Raw genomic sequence first — 21,846 nt, 5'->3', positions numbered from 1 at the left:
TTGGCTAAATATATTAGAAAGCACTCTAAATATTTTGTCCTTTGTTGACATTTTAGTATTAGTTGTACAGTAGTACCACTTTCAGTTTCCAATAAATGCTGACATATTGCTGTTTCAACACATCTGTTTTCAAAAAAACATTTGCAAACATTTTTTTAAATAGGACAGAGCTTAAGTAAAAATCTTAGTCTAATAAAGTGCTTTCAATTAACAAATAGGTGGACATTTAAAATTCTGCGCATGTGCACATTTGAACCAGATTCACACTAGTACTATTAATTGACTATCCGGTGTAAAGTGAAAAAACTATTCTCTTTACTCTAGTGTGCATGTCTAACAATACCCAACAATGGGAGGGAATTGGAGAATGGTGTCTTGTTTGATGACGTCAGCTAGGGTTTCGATGTCTATTGAGAGATCATTCATCGGATGGCCACTTTAAGAATTGGGCGTGAATGGCGCCTTTTCTTGTGTCTCTGCCTCCCAGAATCAGTAGGAAATACCACCACTAATTATAACAACCAAATAGCATGAATATCACTTGACTTAGTTATTTCTTAGGTTTACACTATTCTTAAATCAGGTGCAAAAACCATGGGAGCACTAAACATTAATGCACATTGAACCTATATTTTTTGCACCCATATTTACCAGCGGTAAAAGGGGGTGGTGATGGACGGGGCATCTGAATCAATCAAACACTCACACCCAGTCAAAAGATCTGGGTTTAATCCATCACCGTTCTTTAGCCCACTCTGCCACCCCAGTTCAGACACGGCTATATGCAAATCAGTCTGACCCTGTGCCTCATGGGAACAGTCCAGCCCGAACTGCCAAGCCATGTCTTCCCTGGACCGGAAACAAGCTTCTGAGGACCGGTTTCTGGCATTCCAGCCGTCTTCAGACCGGCTTGCTTGAATCCAGTGGCAAAGTGAGCATGGGACTCACGTCTGAGCATACCCTGCCACACTTATGGCGGCCAAAAGCGGTACAAAAGGGGGTGGTGATGGACGGAGCATCTGAATCAATCAAACACTCACACCCAGTCAAAGATCTGGGTTTAATCCATCACCGTTCTTTAGCCCACTCTGCCACCCCAGTTCAGACATGGCTATATGCAACTCAGTCTGACCCTATGCCTCATGGGAACAGTCCAGCCCGAACTGCCAAGCCATTTCTTTCCTGGACCGGAAACAAGCTTCTGAGGACCGGTTTCTGGCATTCCAGCCGTCTTCAGCCCGGCTTGCTTGAATCCAGTGGCATAGTGAGCAAGGGACTCACGTCTGAGCATACTCTGCCACACTTATGGCGTCCAAAAGCGGTACAAAAGGGGGTGGTGATGGACGGAGCATTTGAATCTATCAAACACTCACACCCAGTCAAAAGATCTGGGTTTAAGCCATCACCGTTCTTTAGCCCACTCTGCCACCCCAGTTCAGACACGGCTATATGCAAATCAGTCTGACCCTGTGCCTCATGGGAACAGTCCAGCCCGAACTGCCAAGCCATGTCTTCCCTGGACCGGAAACAAGATTCTGAGGACCGGTTTCTGGCATTCCAGCCGTCTTCAGCCCGGCTTGCTTGAATCCAGTGGCAAAGTGAGCAAGGGACTCACGTCTGAGCATACCCTGCCACACTTATGGCGGCCAAAAGCGGTACAAAAGGGGGTGGTGATGGACGGAGCATCTGAATCAATCAAACACTCACACCCAGTCAAAAGATCTGGGTTTAAGCCATCACCGTTCTTTAGCCCACTCTGCCACCCCAGTTCAGACATGGCTATATGCAAATCAGTCTGACCCTGTGCCTCATGGGAACAGTCCAGCCCGAACTGCCAAGCCATGTCTTCCCTGGACCGGAAACAAGCTTCCGAGGACCGGTTTCTGGCATTCCAGCCGTCTTCAGCCCGGCTTGCTTGAATCCAGTGGCAAGGTGAGCAAGGGACTCATGTCTGAGCATACTCTGCCACACTTATGGCGGCCAAAAGTGGTACAAAAGGGGGTGGTGATGGACGGAGCATCTGAATCAATCAAACACTACCACCCAGTCAAAAGATCTGGGTTTAATCCATCACAGTTCCTTTAGCCCACTCTGCCACCCCAGTTCAGAAATGGCTATATGCAACTCAGTCTGACCCTATGCCTCATGGGAACAGTCCAGCCCGAACTGCCAAGCCATTTCTTTCCTGGACCGGAAACAAGCTTCTGAGGACCGGTTTCTGGCATTCCAGCCGTCTTCAGCCCGGCTTGCTTGAATCCAGTGGCATAGTGAGCAAGGGACTCACGTCTGAGCATACTCTGCCACACTTATGGCGTCCAAAAGCGGTACAAAAGGGGGTGGTGATGGACGGAGCATTTGAATCTATCAAACACTCACACCCAGTCAAAAGATCTGGGTTTAATCCATCACCGTTCTTTAGCTCACTCTGCCACCCCAGTTCAGACATGGCTATATGCAAATTAATCTGACCCTGTGCCTCATGGCGACAGTCCAGCCCGAACTGCCAAGCCATGTCTTCCCTGGACCGTAAACAAGCTTCCGAGTACCGGTTTCTGGCATTCCAGCCGTCTTCAGCCCGGCTTGCTTGAATTCAGTGGCAAAGTGAGCAAGGGACTCACGTCTGAGGATACCCTGCCACACTTATGGCGGCCAAAAGCTGTACAAAAGGGGGTGGTGATGGACGGAGCATCTGAATCAATCAAACACTCACACCCAGTCAAAAAATCTGGGTTTAATCCATCACCGTTCTTTAGCCCACTCTGCCACCCCAGTTCAGACATGGCTATATGCAAATCAGTCTGACCCTGTGCCTCATGGGAACAGTCCAGCCCAAACTGCCAAGCCATGTCTTCCCTGGACCGGAAACAAGCTTCAGAGGACCGGTTTCTGGCATTCCAGCCGTCTTCAGCCCGTTTTGCTTGAATCCAGTGGCAAGGTGAGCAAGGGACTCAAGTCTGAGCATACCCTGCCACACTTATGGCGGCCAAAAGCGGTACAAAAGGGGGTGGTGATTGACGGAGCATCTGAATCAATCAAACACTCACACCCAGTCAAAAGATCTGGGTTTAATCCATCACCGTTCTTTAGCCCACTCTGCCATCCCAGTTCAGACATGGCTATATGCAAATCAGTCTGACCCTGTGCCTCATGGGAACAGTCCAGCCCGAACTGCCAAGCTATGTCTTCCCTGGACCGGAAACAAGCTTCAGAGGACCGGTTTCTTTCATTCCAGCCGTCTTCAGCCCGGCTTGCTTGAATCCAGTGGCAAAGTGAGCAAGGGACTCACGTCTGAGCATACCCTGCCACACTTATGGCGGCCAAAAGCGGTACAAAAGGGGGTGGTGATGGACGGAGCATCTGAATCAATCAAACACTCACACCCAGTCAAAAGATCTGGGTTTAATCCATCACAGTTCCTTTAGCCCACTCTGCCACCCCAGTTCAGACATGGCTATATGCAAATCAGTCTGACCCTGTGCCTCATGGGAACAGTCCAGCCCGAACTGCCAAGCCATGTCTTCCCTGGACCGGAAACAAGCTTCAGAGGACCGGTTTCTGGCATTCCAGCCGTCTTCAGCCCGGCTTGCTTGAATCCAGTGGCAAAGTGAGCAAGGGACTCACGTCTGAGCATACCCTGCCACACTTATGGCGGCCAAAAGCGGTACAAAAGGGGGTGGTGATGGACGGAGCCATCTGAATCAATCAAACACTCACACCCAGTCAAAAGATCTTGGTTTAATCCATCACCGTTCTTTAGCCCACTCTGCCACCCCAGTTCAGACATGGCTATATGCAAATCAGTCTGACCCTGTGCCTCATGGGAACAGTCCAGCCCGAACTGCCAAGCCATGTCTTCCCTAGACCGGAAACAAGCTTCCGAGGACCGGTTTCTGGCATTCCAGCCGTCTTCAGCCCGTTTTGCTTGAATCCAGTGGCAAGGTGAGCAAGGGACTCAAGTCTGAGCATACCCTGCCACACTTATGGCGGCCAAAAGCGGTACAAAAGGGGGTGGTGATGGACGGAGCATCTGAATCAATCAAACACTCACACCCAGTCAAAAGATCTGGGTTTATTCCATCACCGTTCTTTAGCCCACTCTGCCATCCCAGTTCAGACATGGCTATATGCAAATCAGTCTGACCCTGTGCCTCATGGGAACAGTCCAGCCCGAACTGCCAAGCTATGTCTTCCCTGGACCGGAAACAAGCTTCAGAGGACCGGTTTCTTTCATTCCAGCCGTCTTCAGCCCGGCTTGCTTGAATCCAGTGGCAAAGTGAGCAAGGGACTCACGTCTGAGCATACCCTGCCACACTTATGGCGGCCAAAAGCGGTACAAAAGGGGGTGGTGATGGACGGAGCATCTGAATCAATCAAACACTCACACCCAGTCAAAAGATCTGGGTTTAATCCATCACAGTTCCTTTAGCCCACTCTGCCACCCCAGTTCAGACATGGCTATATGCAAATCAGTCTGACCCTGTGCCTCATGGGAACAGTCCAGCCCGAACTGCCAAGCCATGTCTTCCCTGGACCGGAAACAAGCTTCCATGGACCGGTTTCTGGCATTCCAGCCGTCTTCAGCCCGGCTTGCTCGAATCCAGTGGCAAAGTGAGCAAGGGACTCACGTCTGAGCATTCCCCTGCCACACTGATGGCGGCCAAAAGCGGTACAAAAGGGGGTGGTGATGGACGGAGCATCTGAATCAATCAAACACTCACACCCAGTCAAAAGATCTGGGTTTAATCCATCACAGTTTCTTTAGCCCACTCTGCCACCCCAGTTCAGACATGGTCATATGAAAATCAGTCTGACCCTGTGCCTCATGGGAACAGTCCAGCCCGAACTGCCAAGCCATGTCTTCCCTGGACCGGAAACAGGCTTCCAAGGACCGGATTCTGGCATTCCAGCCGTCTTCAGCCCGGCTTGCTTGAATCCAGTGGCAAAGTGAGCAAGGGACTCACGTCTGAGCATACCCTGCCACACTTTTGGCGGCCAAAAGCGGTACAAAAGGGGGTGGTGATGGACGGAGCATCTGAATCAATCAAACACTCACACCCAGTCAAAAGATCTGGGTTTAATCCATCACCGTTCTTTAGCCCACTCTGCCATCCCAGTTCAGACATGGCTATATGCAAATCAGTCTGACCCTGTGCCTCATGGGAACAGTCCAGCCCGAACTGCCAAGCCATGTCTTCCCTGGACCGGAAACAAGCTTCCGAGGACCGGTTTCTGGCATGCCAGCCGTCTTCAGCCCGGCTTGCTTGAATCCAGTGGCATAGTGAGCAAGGGACTCACGTCTGAGCATACTCTGCCACACTTATGGCGGCCAAAAGCGGTACAAAAGGGGGTGGTGATGGACGGAGCATTTGAATCTATCAAACACTCACACCCAGTCAAAAGATCTGGGCTTAATCCATCACCGTTCTTTAGCCCACTCTGCCACCCCAGTTCAGACATGGCTATATGCAAATCAGTCTGACCCTGTGCCTCATGGGAACAGTCCAGCCCGAACTGCCAAGCCATGTCTTCCCTGTACCGGAAACAAGCTTCCAAGGACCGGTTTCTGGCATTCCAGCCGTCTTCAGCCCGGCTTGCTTGAATCCAGTGCCAAAGTGAGCAAGGGACTCACGTCTGAGCATACCCTGCCACACTTATGGCGGCCAAAAGCGGTAAAAAAGGGGGTGGTGATAGACGGAGCATCTGAATCAATCAAACACTCACACCCAGTGAAAAGATCTGGGTTTAATCCATCACCGTTCTTTAGCCCACTCTGCCACCCCAGTTCAGACATGGCTATATGCAAATTAATCTGACCCTGTGCCTCATGGCGACAGTCCAGCCCGAACTGCCAAGCCATGTCTTCCCTGGACCGTAAACAAGCTTCCGAGGACCGGTTTCTGGCATTCCAGCCGTCTTCAGCCCGGCTTGCTTGAATTCAGTGGCAAAGTGAGCAAGGGACTCACGTCTGAGCATACCCTGCCACACTTATGGCGGCCAAAAGCTGTACAAAAGGGGGTGGTGATGGACGGAGCATCTGAATCAATCAAACACTCACACCCAGTCAAAAAATCTGGGTTTAATCCATCACCGTTCTTTAGCCCACTCTGCCACCCCAGTTCAGACATGGCTATATGCAAATCAGTCTGACCCTGTGCCTCATGGGAACAGTCCAGCCCGAACTGCCAAGCCATGTCTTCCCTGGACCGGAAACAAGCTTCAGAGGACCGGTCTCTGGCATTCCAGCCGTCTTCAGCCCGTTTTGCTTGAATCCAGTGGCAAGGTGAGCAAGGGACTCAAGTCTGAGCATACCCTGCCACACTTATGGCGGCCAAAAGCGTTACAAAAGGGGGTGGTGATGGACGGAGCATCTGAATCAATCAAACACTCACACCCAGTCAAAAGATCTGGGTTTAATCCATCACCGTTCTTTAGCCCACTCTGCCATCCCAGTTCAGACATGGCTATATGCAAATCAGTCTGACCCTGTGCCTCATGGGAACAGTCCAGCCCGAACTGCCAAGCCATGTCTTCCCTGGACCGGAAACAAGCTTCCAAGGACCGGTTTCTGGCATTCCAGCCGTCTTCAGCCCGGCTTGCTTGAATCCAGTGCCAAAGTGAGCAAGGGACTCACGTCTGAGCATACCCTGCCACACTTATGGCGGCCAAAAGCGGTAAAAAAGGGGGTGGTGATGGACGGAGCATCTGAATCAATCAAACACTCACACCCAGTGAAAAGATCTGGGTTTAATCCATCACCGTTCTTTAGCCCACTCTGCCACCCCAGTTCAGACATGGCTATATGCAAATTAATCTGACCCTGTGCCTCATGGCGACAGTCCAGCCCGAACTGCCAAGCCATGTCTTCCCTGGACCGTAAACAAGCTTCCGAGGACCGGTTTCTGGCATTCCAACCGTCTTCAGCCCGGCTTGCTTGAATTCAGTGGCAAAGTGAGCAAGGGACTCACGTCTGAGCATACCCTGCCACACTTATGGCGGCCAAAAGCGGTACAAAAGGGGGTGGTGATGGACGGAGCATCTGAATCAATCAAACACTCACACCCAGTCAAAAGATCTGGGTTTAATCCATCACAGTTTCTTTAGCCCACTCTGCCACCCCAGTTCAGACATGGATATATGCAAATCAGTCTGACCCTGTGCCTCATGGGAACAGTCCAGCCCGAACTGCCAAGCCATGTCTTACCTGGACCGGAAACAAGCTTCCAAGGACCGGTTTCTGGCATTCCAGCCGTCTTCAGCCCGGCTTGCTTGAATCCAGTGGCAAAGTGAGCAAGGGACTCACGTCTGAGCATACCCTGCCACACTTATGGCGGCCAAAAGCGGTACAAAAGGGGGTGGTGATGGACGGAGCATCTGAATCAATCAAACACTCACACCCAGTCAAAAGATCTGGGTTTAAGCCATCACCGTTCTTTAGCCCACTCTGCCACCCCAGTTCAGACATGGTTATATGCAAATCAGTCTGACCCTGTGCCTCATGGGAACAGTCCAGCCCGAACTGCCAAGCCATGTCTTCCCTGGACCGGAAACAAGCTTCAGAGGACCGGTCTCTGGCATTCCAGCCGTCTTCAGCCCGTTTTGCTTGAATCCAGTGGCAAGGTGAGCAAGGGACTCAAGTCTGAGCATACCCTGCCACACTTATGGCGGCCAAAAGCGTTACAAAAGGGGGTGGTGATGGACGGAGCATCTGAATCAATCAAACACTCACACCCAGTCAAAAGATCTGGGTTTAATCCATCACCGTTCTTTAGCCCACTCTGCCATCCCAGTTCAGACATGGCTATATGCAAATCAGTCTGACCCTGTGCCTCATGGGAACAGTCCAGCCCGAACTGCCAAGCCATGTCTTCCCTGGACCGGAAACAAGCTTCCAAGGACCGGTTTCTGGCATTCCAGCCGTCTTCAGCCCGGCTTGCTTGAATCCAGTGCCAAAGTGAGCAAGGGACTCACGTCTGAGCATACCCTGCCACACTTATGGCGGCCAAAAGCGGTAAAAAAGGGGGTGGTGATGGACGGAGCATCTGAATCAATCAAACACTCACACCCAGTGAAAAGATCTGGGTTTAATCCATCACCGTTCTTTAGCCCACTCTGCCACCCCAGTTCAGACATGGCTATATGCAAATTAATCTGACCCTGTGCCTCATGGCGACAGTCCAGCCCGAACTGCCAAGCCATGTCTTCCCTGGACCGTAAACAAGCTTCCGAGGACCGGTTTCTGGCATTCCAACCGTCTTCAGCCCGGCTTGCTTGAATTCAGTGGCAAAGTGAGCAAGGGACTCACGTCTGAGCATACCCTGCCACACTTATGGCGGCCAAAAGCGGTACAAAAGGGGGTGGTGATGGACGGAGCATCTGAATCAATCAAACACTCACACCCAGTCAAAAGATCTGGGTTTAATCCATCACAGTTTCTTTAGCCCACTCTGCCACCCCAGTTCAGACATGGATATATGCAAATCAGTCTGACCCTGTGCCTCATGGGAACAGTCCAGCCCGAACTGCCAAGCCATGTCTTACCTGGACCGGAAACAAGCTTCCAAGGACCGGTTTCTGGCATTCCAGCCGTCTTCAGCCCGGCTTGCTTGAATCCAGTGGCAAAGTGAGCAAGGGACTCACGTCTGAGCATACCCTGCCACACTTATGGCGGCCAAAAGCGGTACAAAGGGAGTGGTGATGGACGAAGCATCTGAATCAATCAAACACTCACACCCAGTCAAAAGATCTGGGTTTAATCCATCACCGTTCTTTAGCCCACTCTGCCACCCCAGTTCAGACATGGCTATATGCAAATCAGTCTGACCCTGTGCCTCATGGGAACAGTCCAGCCCGAACTGCCAAGCCATGCCTTCCCTGGACCGCAAACAAGCTCCCAAGGACCGGTTTCTGGCATTCCAGCCGTCTTCAGCCCGGCTTGCTTGAATCCAGTAGCAAAGTGAGCAAGGGACTCACGTCTGAGCATACCCTGCCACACTTATGGCGGCCAAAAGCGGTACAAAAGGGGGTGGTGATGGACGGAGCATCTGAATCAATCAAACACTCACACCCAGTCAAAAGATCTGGGTTTAATCCATCACCGTTCTTTAGCCCACTCTGCCACCCCAGTTCAGACATGGCTATATGCAAATCAGTCTGACCCTGTGCCTCATGGGAACAGTCTAGCCCGAACTGCCAAGCCATGTCTTCCCTGGACCGGAAACAAGCTTCCGAGGACCGGTTTCTGGCATTCCAGCCGTCTTCAGCCCGGCTTGCTTGAATCCAGTGGCAAGGTGAGCAAGGGACTCACGTCTGAGCATATCCTGCCACACTTATGGCGGCCAAAAGCGGTACAAAAGGGGGTGGTGATGGACGGAGCATCTGAATCAATCAAACACTCACACCCAGTCAAAAGATCTGGGTTTAATCCATCACCGTTCTTTAGCCCACTCTGCCATCCCAGTTCAGACATGGCTATATGCAAATCAGTCTGACCCTGTGCCTCATGGGAACAGTCCAGCCCGAACTGCCAAGCCATGTCTTCCCTGGACCGGAAACAAGCTTCAGAGGACCGGTTTCTGGCATTCCAGCCGTCTTCAGCCCGGCTTGCTCGAATCCAGTGGCAAAGTGAGCAAGGGACTCACTTCTGAACATACCCTGCCACACTTATGGCGGCCAAAAGCGGTACAAAAGGGGGTGGTGATGGACGGAGCATCTGAATCAATCAAACACTCACACCCAGTCAAAAGATCTGGGTTTAATCCATCACAGTTTCTTTAGCCCACTCTGCCACCCCAGTTCAGACATGGATATATGCAAATCAGTCTGACCCTGTGCCTCATGGGAACAGTCCAGCCCGAACTGCCAAGCCATGTCTTACCTGGACCGGAAACAAGCTTCCAAGGACCGGTTTCTGGCATTCCAGCCGTCTTCAGCCCGGCTTGCTTGAATCCAGTGGCAAAGTGAGCAAGGGACTCACGTCTGAGCATACCCTGCCACACTTATGGCGGCCAAAAGCGGTACAAAGGGAGTGGTGATGGACGAAGCATCTGAATCAATCAAACACTCACACCCAGTCAAAAGATCTGGGTTTAATCCATCACCGTTCTTTAGCTCACTCTGCCACCCCTGTTCAGACATGCTATATGCAAATCAGTCTAACCCTGTGCCTCATGGGAACAGTCCAGCCCGAACTGCCAAGCCATTACTTCCCTGGACCGGAAACAAGGGTCCGAGGACCGGTTTCTGGCATTCCAGCCGTCTTCAGCCCGGCTTGCTTGAGTCTAAATCTGAATGTGTAAATTTGCTGCTGGCTACTACTTTTGTAATCTGGCCATTATTTTCAATACTTTCTTACAGAAACATACAACGGTACTTTAGGAAACTTGGGGTTTTCATCAGATATAATTGAAAATATCCATATGGCTACTATATTCATGAACCTTGAGTGCATATTTGGGTCTGAGCAGATTTGGTTTTCTACATCCTATCACTTGTCAACTTCTAATTGTGTCATATCCCAAAAAATATTAAGACGCTGTTAATTAGTGATATTTCCCTTTCAATAGGGAAAGTTACCTACAGACATATATCTCAGGTAACCAAAGGTTTGGCTAAATATATTAGAAAGCACTCTAAATATTTTGTCCTTTGTTGACATTTTAGTATTAGTTGTACAGTAGTACCACTTTCAGTTTCCAATAAATGCTGACATATTGCTGTTTCAACACATCTGTTTTCAAAAAAACATTTGCAAACATTTTTTTAAATAGGACAGAGCTTAAGTAAAAATCTTAGTCTAATAAAGTGCTTTGAATTAACAAATAGGTGGACATTTAAAATTCTGCGCATGTGCACATTTGAACCAGATTCACACTAGTACTATTAATTGACTATCCGGTGTAAAGTGAAAAAACTATTCTCTTTACTCTAGTGTGCATGTCTAACAATACCCAACAATGGGAGGGAATTGGAGAATGGTGTCTTGTTTGATGACGTCAGCTAGGGTTTCGATGTCTATTGAGAGATCATTCATCGGATGGCCACTTTAAGAATTGGGCGTGAATGGCGCCTTTTCTTGTGTCTCTGCCTCCCAGAATCAGTAGGAAATACCACCACTAATTATAACAACCAAATAGCATGAATATCACTTGACTTAGTTATTTCTTAGGTTTACACTATTCTTAAATCAGGTGCAAAAACCATGGGAGCACTAAACATTAATGCACATTGAACCTATATTTTTTGCACCCATATTTACCAGCGGTAAAAGGGGGTGGTGATGGACGGGGCATCTGAATCAATCAAACACTCACACCCAGTCAAAAGATCTGGGTTTAATCCATCACCGTTCTTTAGCCCACTCTGCCACCCCAGTTCAGACACGGCTATATGCAAATCAGTCTGACCCTGTGCCTCATGGGAACAGTCCAGCCCGAACTGCCAAGCCATGTCTTCCCTGGACCGGAAACAAGCTTCTGAGGACCGGTTTCTGGCATTCCAGCCGTCTTCAGACCGGCTTGCTTGAATCCAGTGGCAAAGTGAGCATGGGACTCACGTCTGAGCATACCCTGCCACACTTATGGCGGCCAAAAGCGGTACAAAAGGGGGTGGTGATGGACGGAGCATCTGAATCAATCAAACACTCACACCCAGTCAAAGATCTGGGTTTAATCCATCACCGTTCTTTAGCCCACTCTGCCACCCCAGTTCAGACATGGCTATATGCAACTCAGTCTGACCCTATGCCTCATGGGAACAGTCCAGCCCGAACTGCCAAGCCATTTCTTTCCTGGACCGGAAACAAGCTTCTGAGGACCGGTTTCTGGCATTCCAGCCGTCTTCAGCCCGGCTTGCTTGAATCCAGTGGCATAGTGAGCAAGGGACTCACGTCTGAGCATACTCTGCCACACTTATGGCGTCCAAAAGCGGTACAAAAGGGGGTGGTGATGGACGGAGCATTTGAATCTATCAAACACTCACACCCAGTCAAAAGATCTGGGTTTAATCCATCACCGTTCTTTAGCTCACTCTGCCACCCCAGTTCAGACATGGCTATATGCAAATCAGTCTGACCCTGTGCCTCATGGGAACAGTCCAGCCCGAACTGCCAAGCCATTACTTCCCTGGACCGGAAAGAAGCTTCTGAGGACTGGTTTCTGGCATTCCAGCCGTCTTCAGCCCGGCTTGCTTGAGTCTAAATCTGAATGTGTAAATTTGCTGCTGGCTACTACTTTTGCAATCTGGCCATTATTTTCAATACTTTCTTACAGAAACATACAACGGTACTTTAGGAAACTTGGGGTGTTCATCAGATATAATTGAAAATAGCCATATGGCTACTATATTCATGAACCTTGACTGCATATTTGGGTCTGAGCAGATTTGGTTTTCTACATCCTATCACTTGTCAACTTCTAATTGTGTCATATCCCAAAAAATATTAAGACGCTGTTAATTAGTGATATTTCCCTTTCACTAGGGAAAGTTACCTACACACATATATCTCAGGTAACCAAAGGTTTAGCTAAATATATTAGAAAGCACTCTAAATATTTTGTCCTTTTTTGACATTTTAGTATTAGTTGTACAGTAGTACCACTTTCAGTTTCCAATAAATGCTGACATTTTGCTGTTTCAACACATCTGTTTTCAAAAAAACATTTGCAAACATTTTTTTTAAATAGGACAGAGCTTAAGTAAAAATCTTAGTCTAATAAAGTGCTTTCAATTAACAAATAGGTGGACATTTAAAATTCTGCGCATGTGCACATTTGAACCAGATTCACACTAGTACTATTAATTGACTATCCGGTGTAAAGTGAAAAAACTATTCTCTTTACTCTAGTGTGCATGTCTAACAATACCCAACAATGGGAGGGAATTGGAGAATGGTGTCTTGTTTGATGACGTCAGCTAGGGTTTCGATGTCTATTGAGAGATCATTCATCGGATGGCCACTTTAAGACTTGGGCGTGAATGGCGCCCTTTCTTGTGTCTCTGCCTCCCAGAATCAGTAGGAAATACCACCACTAATTATAACAACCAAATAGCATGAATATCACTTGACTTAGTTATTTCTTAGGTTTACACTATTCTTAAATCAGGTGCAAAAACCATGGGAGCACTAAACATTAATGCACATTGAACCTATATTTTTTGCACCCATATTTACCAGCGGTAAAAGGGGGTGGTGATGGACGGAGCATCTGAATCAATCAAACACTCACACCCAGTCAAAAGATCTGGGTTTAATCCATCACCGTTCTTTAGCCCACTCTGCCACCCCAGTTCAGACACGGCTATATGCAAATCAGTCTGACCCTGTGCCTCATGGGAACAGTCCAGCCCGAACTGCCAAGCCATGTCTTCCCTGGACCGGAAACAAGCTTCTGAGGACCGGTTTCTGGCATTCCAGCCGTCTTCAGCCCGGCTTGCTTGAATCCAGTGGCAAAGTGAGCAAGGGACTCACGTCTGAGCATACCCTGCCACACTTATGGCGGCCAAAAGCGGTACAAAAGGGGGTGGTGATGGACGGAGCATCTGAATCAATCAAACACTCACACCCAGTCAAAAGATCTGGGTTTAAGCCATCACCGTTCTTTAGCCCACTCTGCCACCCCAGTTCAGACATGGTTATATGCAAATCAGTCTGACCCTGTGCCTCATGGGAACAGTCCAGCCCGAACTGCCAAGCCATGTCTTCCCTGGACCGGAAACAAGCTTCCGAGGACCGGTTTCTGGCATTCCAGCCGTCTTCAGCCCGGCTTGCTTGAATCCAGTGGCAAGGTGAGCAAGGGACTCATGTCTGAGCATACTCTGCCACACTTATGGCGGCCAAAAGCGGTACAAAAGGGGGTGGTGATGGACGGAGCATTTGAATCTATCAAACACTCACACCCAGTCAAAAGATCTGGGTTTAATCCATCACCGTTCTTTAGCCCACTCTGCCACCCCAGTTCAGACATGGCTATATGCAAATCAGTCTGACCCTGTGCCTCATGGGAACAGTCCAGCCCAAACTGCCAAGCCATGTCTTCCCTGGACCGGAAACAAGCTTCCAAGGACCGGTTTCTGGCATTCCAGCCGTCTTCAGCCCGGCTTGCTTGAATCCAGTGCCAAAGTGAGCAAGGGACTCACGTCTGAGCATACCCTGCCACACTTATGGCGGCCGAAAGCGGTAAAAAAGGGGGTGGTGATGGACGGAGCATCTGAATCAATCAAACACTCACACCCAGTGAAAAGATCTGGGTTTAATCCATCACCGTTCTTTAGCCCACTCTGCCACCCCAGTTCAGACATGGCTATATGCAAATTAATCTGACCCTGTGCCTCATGGCGACAGTCCAGCCCGAACTGCCAAGCCATGTCTTCCCTGGACCGTAAACAAGCTTCCGAGGACCGGTTTCTGGCATTCCAACCGTCTTCAGCCCGGCTTGCTTGAATTCAGTGGCAAAGTGAGCAAGGGACTCACGTCTGAGCATACCCTGCCACACTTATGGCGGCCAAAAGCTGTACAAAAGGGGGTGGTGATGGATGGAGCATCTGAATCAATCAAACACTCACACCCAGTCAAAAGATCTGGGTTTAATCCATCACCGTTCTTTAGCCCACTCTGCCACCCCAGTTCAGACATGGCTATATGCAAATCAGTCTGACCCTGTGCCTCATGGGAACAGTCCAGCCCGAACTGCCAAGCCATGTCTTCCCTGGACCGGAAACAAGCTTCCGAGGACCGGTTTCTGGCATTCCAGCCGTCTTCAGCCCGGCTTGCTTGAATCCAGTAGCAAATTGAGCAAGGGACTCACGTCTGAGCATACCCTGCCACACTTATGGCGGCCAAAAGCGGTACAAAAGGGGGTGGTGATGGACGGAGCATCTGAATCAATCAAACACTCACACCCAGTCAAAAGATCTGGGTTTAATCCATCACCGTTCTTTAGCCCACTCTGCCACCCCAGTTCAGACATGGCTATATGCAAATCAGTCTGACCCTGTGCCTCATGGGAACAGTCTAGCCCGAACTGCCAAGCCATGTCTTCCCTGGACCGGAAACAAGCTTCCGAGGACCGGTTTCTGGCATTCCAGCCGTCTTCAGCCCGGCTTGCTTGAATCCAGTGGCAAGGTGAGCAAGGGACTCACGTCTGAGCATATCCTGCCACACTTATGGCGGCCAAAAGCGGTACAAAAGGGGGTGGTGATGGACGGAGCATCTGAATCAATCAAACACTCACACCCAGTCAAAAGATCTGGGTTTAATCCATCACCGTTCTTTAGCCCACTCTGCCATCCCAGTTCAGACATGGCTATATGCAAATCAGTCTGACCCTGTGCCTCATGGGAACAGTCCAGCCCGAACTGCCAAGCCATGTCTTCCCTGGACCGGAAACAAGCTTCAGAGGACCGGTTTCTGGCATTCCAGCCGTCTTCAGCCCGGCTTGCTCGAATCCAGTGGCAAAGTGAGCAAGGGACTCACTTCTGAGCATACCCTGCCACACTTATGGCGGCCAAAAGCGGTACAAAAGGGGGTGGTGATGGACGGAGCATCTGAATCAATCAAACACTCACACCCAGTCAAAAGATCTGGGTTTAATCCATCACAGTTTCTTTAGCCCACTCTGCCACCCCAGTTCAGACATAGATATATGCAAATCAGTCTGACCCTGTGCCTCATGGGAACAGTCCAGCCCGAACTGCCAAGCCATGTCTTACCTGGACCGGAAACAAGCTTCCAAGGACCGGGTTCTGGCATTCCAGCCGTCTTCAGGCCGGCTTGCTTGAATCCAGTGGCAAAGTGAGCAAGGGACTCACGTCTGAGCATACCCTGCCACACTTATGGCGGCCAAAAGCGGTACAAAGGGAGTGGTGATGGACGAAGCATCTGAATCAATCAAACACTCACACCCAGTCAAAAGATCTGGGTTTAATCCATCACCGTTCTTTAGCTCACTCTGCCACCCCAGTTCAGACATGCTATATGCAAATCAGTCTGACCCTGTGCCTCATGGGAACAGTCCAGCCCGAACTGCCAAGCCATTACTTCCCTGGACCGGAAACAAGGGTCCGAGGACCGGTTTCTGGCATTCCAGCCGCCTTCAGCCCGGCTTGCTTGAGTCTAAATCTGAATGTGTAAATTTGCTGCTGGCTACTACTTTTGTAATCTGGCCATTATTTTCAATACTTTCTTTCAGAAACATACAACGGTACTTTAGGAAACTTGGGGTTTTCATCAGATATAATTGAAAATATCCATATGGCTACTATATTCATGAACCTTGAGTGCATATTTGGGTCTGAGCAGATTTGGTTTTCTACATCCTATCACTTGTCAACTTCTAATTGTGTCATATCCCAAAAAATATTAAGACGCTGTTAATTAGTGATATTTCCCTTTCAATAGGGAAAGTTACCTACAGACATATATCTCAGGTAACCAAAGGTTTGGCTAAATATATTAGAAAGCACTCTAAATATTTTGTCCTTTGTTGACATTTTAGTATTAGTTGTACAGTAGTACCACTTTCAGTTTCCAATAAATGCTGACATATTGCTGTTTCAACACACCTGTTTTCAAAAAACACATTTGCAAACATTTTTTTAAATAGGACAGAGCTTAAGTAAAAATCTTAGTCTAATAAAGTGCTTTGAATTAACAAATAGGTGGACATTTAAAATTCTGCGCATGTGCACATTTGAACCAGATTCACACTAGTACTATTAAATGACTATCGGGTGTAAAGTGAAAAAACTATTCTCTTTACTCTAGTGTGCATGTCTAACAATACCCAACAATGGGAGGGAATTGGAGAATGGTGTCTTGTTTGATGACGTCAGCTAGGGTTTCGATGTCTATTGAGAGATCATTCATCGGATGGCCACTTTAAGAATTGGGCGTGAATGGCGCCTTTTCTTGTGTCTCTGCCTCCCAGAATCAGTAGGAAACACCACCACTAATTATAACAACCAAATTGAATGAATATCACTTGACTTAGTTATTTCTTAGGTTTACACTATTCTTAAATCAGGTGCAAAAACCATGGGAGCACTAAACATTAATGCACATTGAACCTATATTTTTTGCACCCATATTTACCAGCGGTAAAAGGGGGTGGTGATGGACGGGGCATCTGAATCAATCAAACACTCACACCCAGTCAAAAGATCTGGGTTTAATCCATCACCGTTCGTTAGCCCACTCTGCCACCCCAGTTCAGACACGGCTATATGCAAATCAGTCTGACCCTGTGCCTCATGGGAACAGTCCAGCCTGAACTGCCAAGCCATGTCTTCCCTGGACCGGAAACAAGCTTCTGAGGACCGGTTTCTGGCATTCCAGCCGTCTTCAGCCCGGCTTGCTTGAATCCAGTGGCAAAGTGAGCATGGGACTCACGTCTGAGCATACCCTGCCACACTTATGGCGGCCAAAAGCGGTACAAAAGGGGGTGGTGATGGACGGAGCATCTGAATCAATCAAACACTCACACCCAGTCAAAGATCTGGGTTTAATCCATCACCGTTCTTTAGCCCACTCTGCCACCCCAGTTCAGACATGGCTATATGCAACTCAGTCTGACCCTATGCCTCATGGGAACAGTCCAGCCCGAACTGCCAAGCCATGTCTTTCCTGGACCGGAAACAAGCTTCTGAGGACCGGTTTCTGGCATTCCAGCCGTCTTCAGCCCGGCTTGCTTGAATCCAGTGGCATAGTGAGCAAGGGACTCACGTCTGAGCATACTCTGCCACACTTATGGCGGCCAAAAGCGGTACAAAAGGGGGTGGTGATGGACAGAGCATCTGAATCAATCAAACACTCACACCCAGTCAAAAGATCTGGGTTTAATCCATCACAGTTCCTTTAGCCCACTCTGCCACCCCAGTTCAGACATGGCTATATGCAAATCAGTCTGACCCTGTGCCTCATGGGAACAGTCCAGCCCGAACTGCCAAGCCATGTCTTTCCTGGACCGGAAACAAGCTTCTGAGGACCGGTTTCTGGCATTCCAGCCGTCTTCAGCCCGGCTTGCTTGAATCCAGTGGCATAGTGAGCAAGGGACTCACGTCTGAGCATACTCTGCCACACTTATGGCGGCCAAAAGCGGTACAAAAGGGGGTGGTGATGGACGGAGCATTTGAATCTATCAAACACTCACACCCAGTCAAAAGATCTGGGTTTAATCCATCACCGTTCTTTAGCTCACTCTGCCACCCCAGTTCAGACATGGCTATATGCAAATCAGTCTGACCCTGTGCCTCATGGGAACAGTCCAGCCCGAACTGCCAAGCCATTACTTCCCTGGACCGGAAAGAAGCTTCTGAGGACTGGTTTCTGGCATTCCAGCCGTCTTCAGCCCGGCTTGCTTGAGTCTAAATCTGAATGTGTAAATTTGCTGCTGGCTACTACTTTTGTAATCTGGCCATTATTTTCAATACTTTCTTACAGAAACATACAACAGTACTTTAGGAAACTTGGGGTGTTCATCAGATATAATTGAAAATAGCCATATGGCTACTATATTCATGAACCTTGACTGCATATTTGGGTCTGAGCAGATTTGGTTTTCTACATCCTATCACTTGTCAACTTCTAATTGTGTCATATCCCAAAAAATATTAAGACGCTGTTAATTAGTGATATTTCCCTTTCACTAGGGAAAGTTACCTACACACATATATCTCAGGTAACCAAAGGTTTAGCTAAATATATTAGAAAGCACTCTAAATATTTTGTCCTTTTTTGACATTTTAGTATTAGTTGTACAGTAGTACCACTTTCAGTTTCCAATAAATGCTGACATTTTGCTGTTTCAACACATCTGTTTTCAAAAAAACATTTGCAAACATATTTTTTTAAATAGGACAGAGCTTAAGTAAAAATCTTAGACTAATAAAGTGCTTTCAATTAACAAATAGGTGGACATTTAAAATTCTGCGCATGTGCACATTTGAACCAGATTCACACTAGTACTATTAATTGACTATCCGGTGTAAAGTGAAAAAACTATTCTCTTTACTCTAGTGTGCATGTCTAACAATACCCAACAATGGGAGGGAATTGGAGAATGGTGTCTTGTTTGATGACGTCAGCTAGGGTTTCGATGTCTATTGAGAGATCATTCATCGGATGGCCACTTTAAGACTTGGGCGTGAATGGCGCCCTTTCTTGTGTCTCTGCCTCCCAGAATCAGTAGGAAATACCACCACTAATTATAACAACCAAATAGCATGAATATCACTTGACTTAGTTATTTCTTAGGTTTACACTATTCTTAAATCAGGTGCAAAAACCATGGGAGCACTAAACATTAATGCACATTGAACCTATATTTTTTGCACCCATATTTACCAGCGGTAAAAGGGGGTGGTGATGGACGGAGCATCTGAATCAATCAAACACTCACACCCAGTCAAAAGATCTGGGTTTAATCCATCACCGTTCTTTAGCCCACTCTGCCACCCCAGTTCAGACACAGCTATATGCAAATCAGTCTGACCCTGTGCCTCATGGGAACAGTCCAGCCCGAACTGTCAAGCCATGTCTTCCCTGGACCGGAAACAAGCTTCTGAGGACCGGTTTCTGGCATTCCAGCCGTCTTCAGCCCGGCTTGCTTGAATCCAGTGGCAAAGTGAGCAAGGGACTCACGTCTGAGCATACCCTGCCACACTTATGGCGGCCAAAAGCGGTACAAAAGGGGGTGGTGATGGACGGAGCGTCTGAATCAAACACTCACACCCAGTCAAAAGATCTGGGTTTAAGCCATCACCGTTCTTTAGCCCACTCTGCCACCCCAGTTCAGACATGGCTATATGCAAATCAGTCTGACCCTGTGCCTCATGGGAACAGTCCAGCCCGAACTGCCAAGCCATGTCTTCCCTGGACCGGAAACAAGCTTCCGAGGACCGGTTTCTGGCATTCCAGCCGTCTTCAGCCCGGCTTGCTTGAATCCAGTGGCAAGGTGAGCAAGGGACTCACGTCTGAGCATACCCTGCCACACTTATGGCGGCCAAAAGCGGTACAAAAGGGGGTGGTGATGGACGGAGCATCTGAATCAATCAAACACTCACACCCAGTCAAAAGATCTGGGTTTAATCCATCACCGTTCTTTAGCCCACTCTGCCATCCCAGTTCAGACATGGCTATATGCAAATCAGTCTGACCCTGTGCCTCATGGGAACAGTCCAGCCCGAACTGCCAAGCCATGTCTTCCCTGGACCGGAAACAAGCTTCAGAGGACCGGTTTCTTGCATTCCAGCCATCTTCAGCACGGCCTGCTTGAATCCAGTGGCAAAGTGAGCAAGGGACTCATACATGAGCATACCCTGCCACACTTATGGCGGCCAAAAGCGGTACAAAAGGGGGTGGTGATGGACAGAGCATCTGAATCAATCAAACACTCACACCCAGTCAAAAGATCTGGGTTTAATCCATCACAGTTCCTTTAGCCCACTCTGCCACCCCAGTTCAGACATGGCTATATGCAAATCAGTCTGACCCTGTGCCTCATGGGAACAGTCCAGCCCGAACTGCCAAGCCATGTCTTCCCTGGACCGGAAACAAGCTTCTGAGGACCGGTTTCTGGCATTCCAGCCGTTTTCAGCCCGGCTTGCTTGAATCCAGTGGCAAAGTGAGCAAGGGACTCACGTCTGAGCATACCCTGCCACACTTATGGCGGCCAAAAGCGGTACAAAAGGGGGTGGTGATGGATGGAGCATCTGAGTCAATCAAACACTCACACCCAGTCAAAAGATCTGGGTTTAATCCATCACAGTTTCTTTAGCGCACTCTGCCACCCCAGTTCAGACATGGCTATATGCAAATCAGTCTGACCCTGTGCCTCATGGGAACAGTCCAGCCCGAACTGCCAAGCCATGTCTTCCATGGGCCGGAAACAAGCTTCCAAGGGCTGATTTCTGGCATTCCAGCCATCTTCAGCCCGGCTTGCTTGAATCCAGTGGCAAAGTGAGCAAGGGACTCACGTCTGAGCATACCCTGCCACACTTTTGGCGGCCAAAAGCGGTACAAAAGGGGGTGGTGATGGACGGAGCATCTGAATCAATCAAACACTCACACCCAGTCAAAAGATCTGGGTTTAATCCATCACTGTTCTTTAGCCCACTCTGCCATCCCAGTTCAGACATGGCTATATGCAAATCAGTCTGACCCTGTGCCTCATGGGAACAGTCCAGCCCGAACTGCCAAGCCATGTCTTCCCTGGACCAGAAAGAAGCTTCCGAGGACCGGTTTCTGGCATTCCAGCCGTCTTCAGCCCGGCTTGCTTGAATCCAGTGGCATAGTGAGCAAGGGACTCACTTCTGAGCATACTCTGCCACACTTATGGTATCCAAAAGCGGTACAAAAGGGGGTGGTGATGGACGGAGCATCTGAATCAATCAAACACTCACACCCAGTCAAAAGATCTGGGTTTAATCCATCACCGTTCTTTAGCCCACTCTGCCACCCCAGTTCAGACATGGCTATATGCAAATCTGTCTGACTCTGTGCCTCATGGGAACAGTCCAGCCCGAACTGCCAAGCCATGTCTTCCCTGGACCGTAAACAAGCTTCCGAGGACCGGTTTCTGGCATTCCAGCCGTCTTCAGCCCGGCTTGCTTGAATTTAGTGGCAAAGTGAGCAAGGGACTCACGTCTGAGCATACCCTGCCACACTTATGGCGGCCAAAAGTGGTACAAAGGGGGGTGGTGATGGACGGAGCATCCGAATCAATCAAATACTCACACCCAGTCAAAAGATCTGGGTTTAATCCATCACCGTTCATTAGCCCACTCTGCCACCCCAGTTCAGACATGGCAATATGCAAATCAGTCTGGCCCTGTGCTTCATGGGAACAGTCCAGC

The sequence above is a fragment of the Lissotriton vulgaris genome, unplaced genomic scaffold (genome assembly GCF_964263255.1).
Source record: "Lissotriton vulgaris unplaced genomic scaffold, aLisVul1.2 SCAFFOLD_1414, whole genome shotgun sequence".
Lineage (NCBI taxonomy): Eukaryota > Metazoa > Chordata > Amphibia > Caudata > Salamandridae > Lissotriton > Lissotriton vulgaris.
This window is presented reverse-complemented; position numbering follows the sequence as displayed.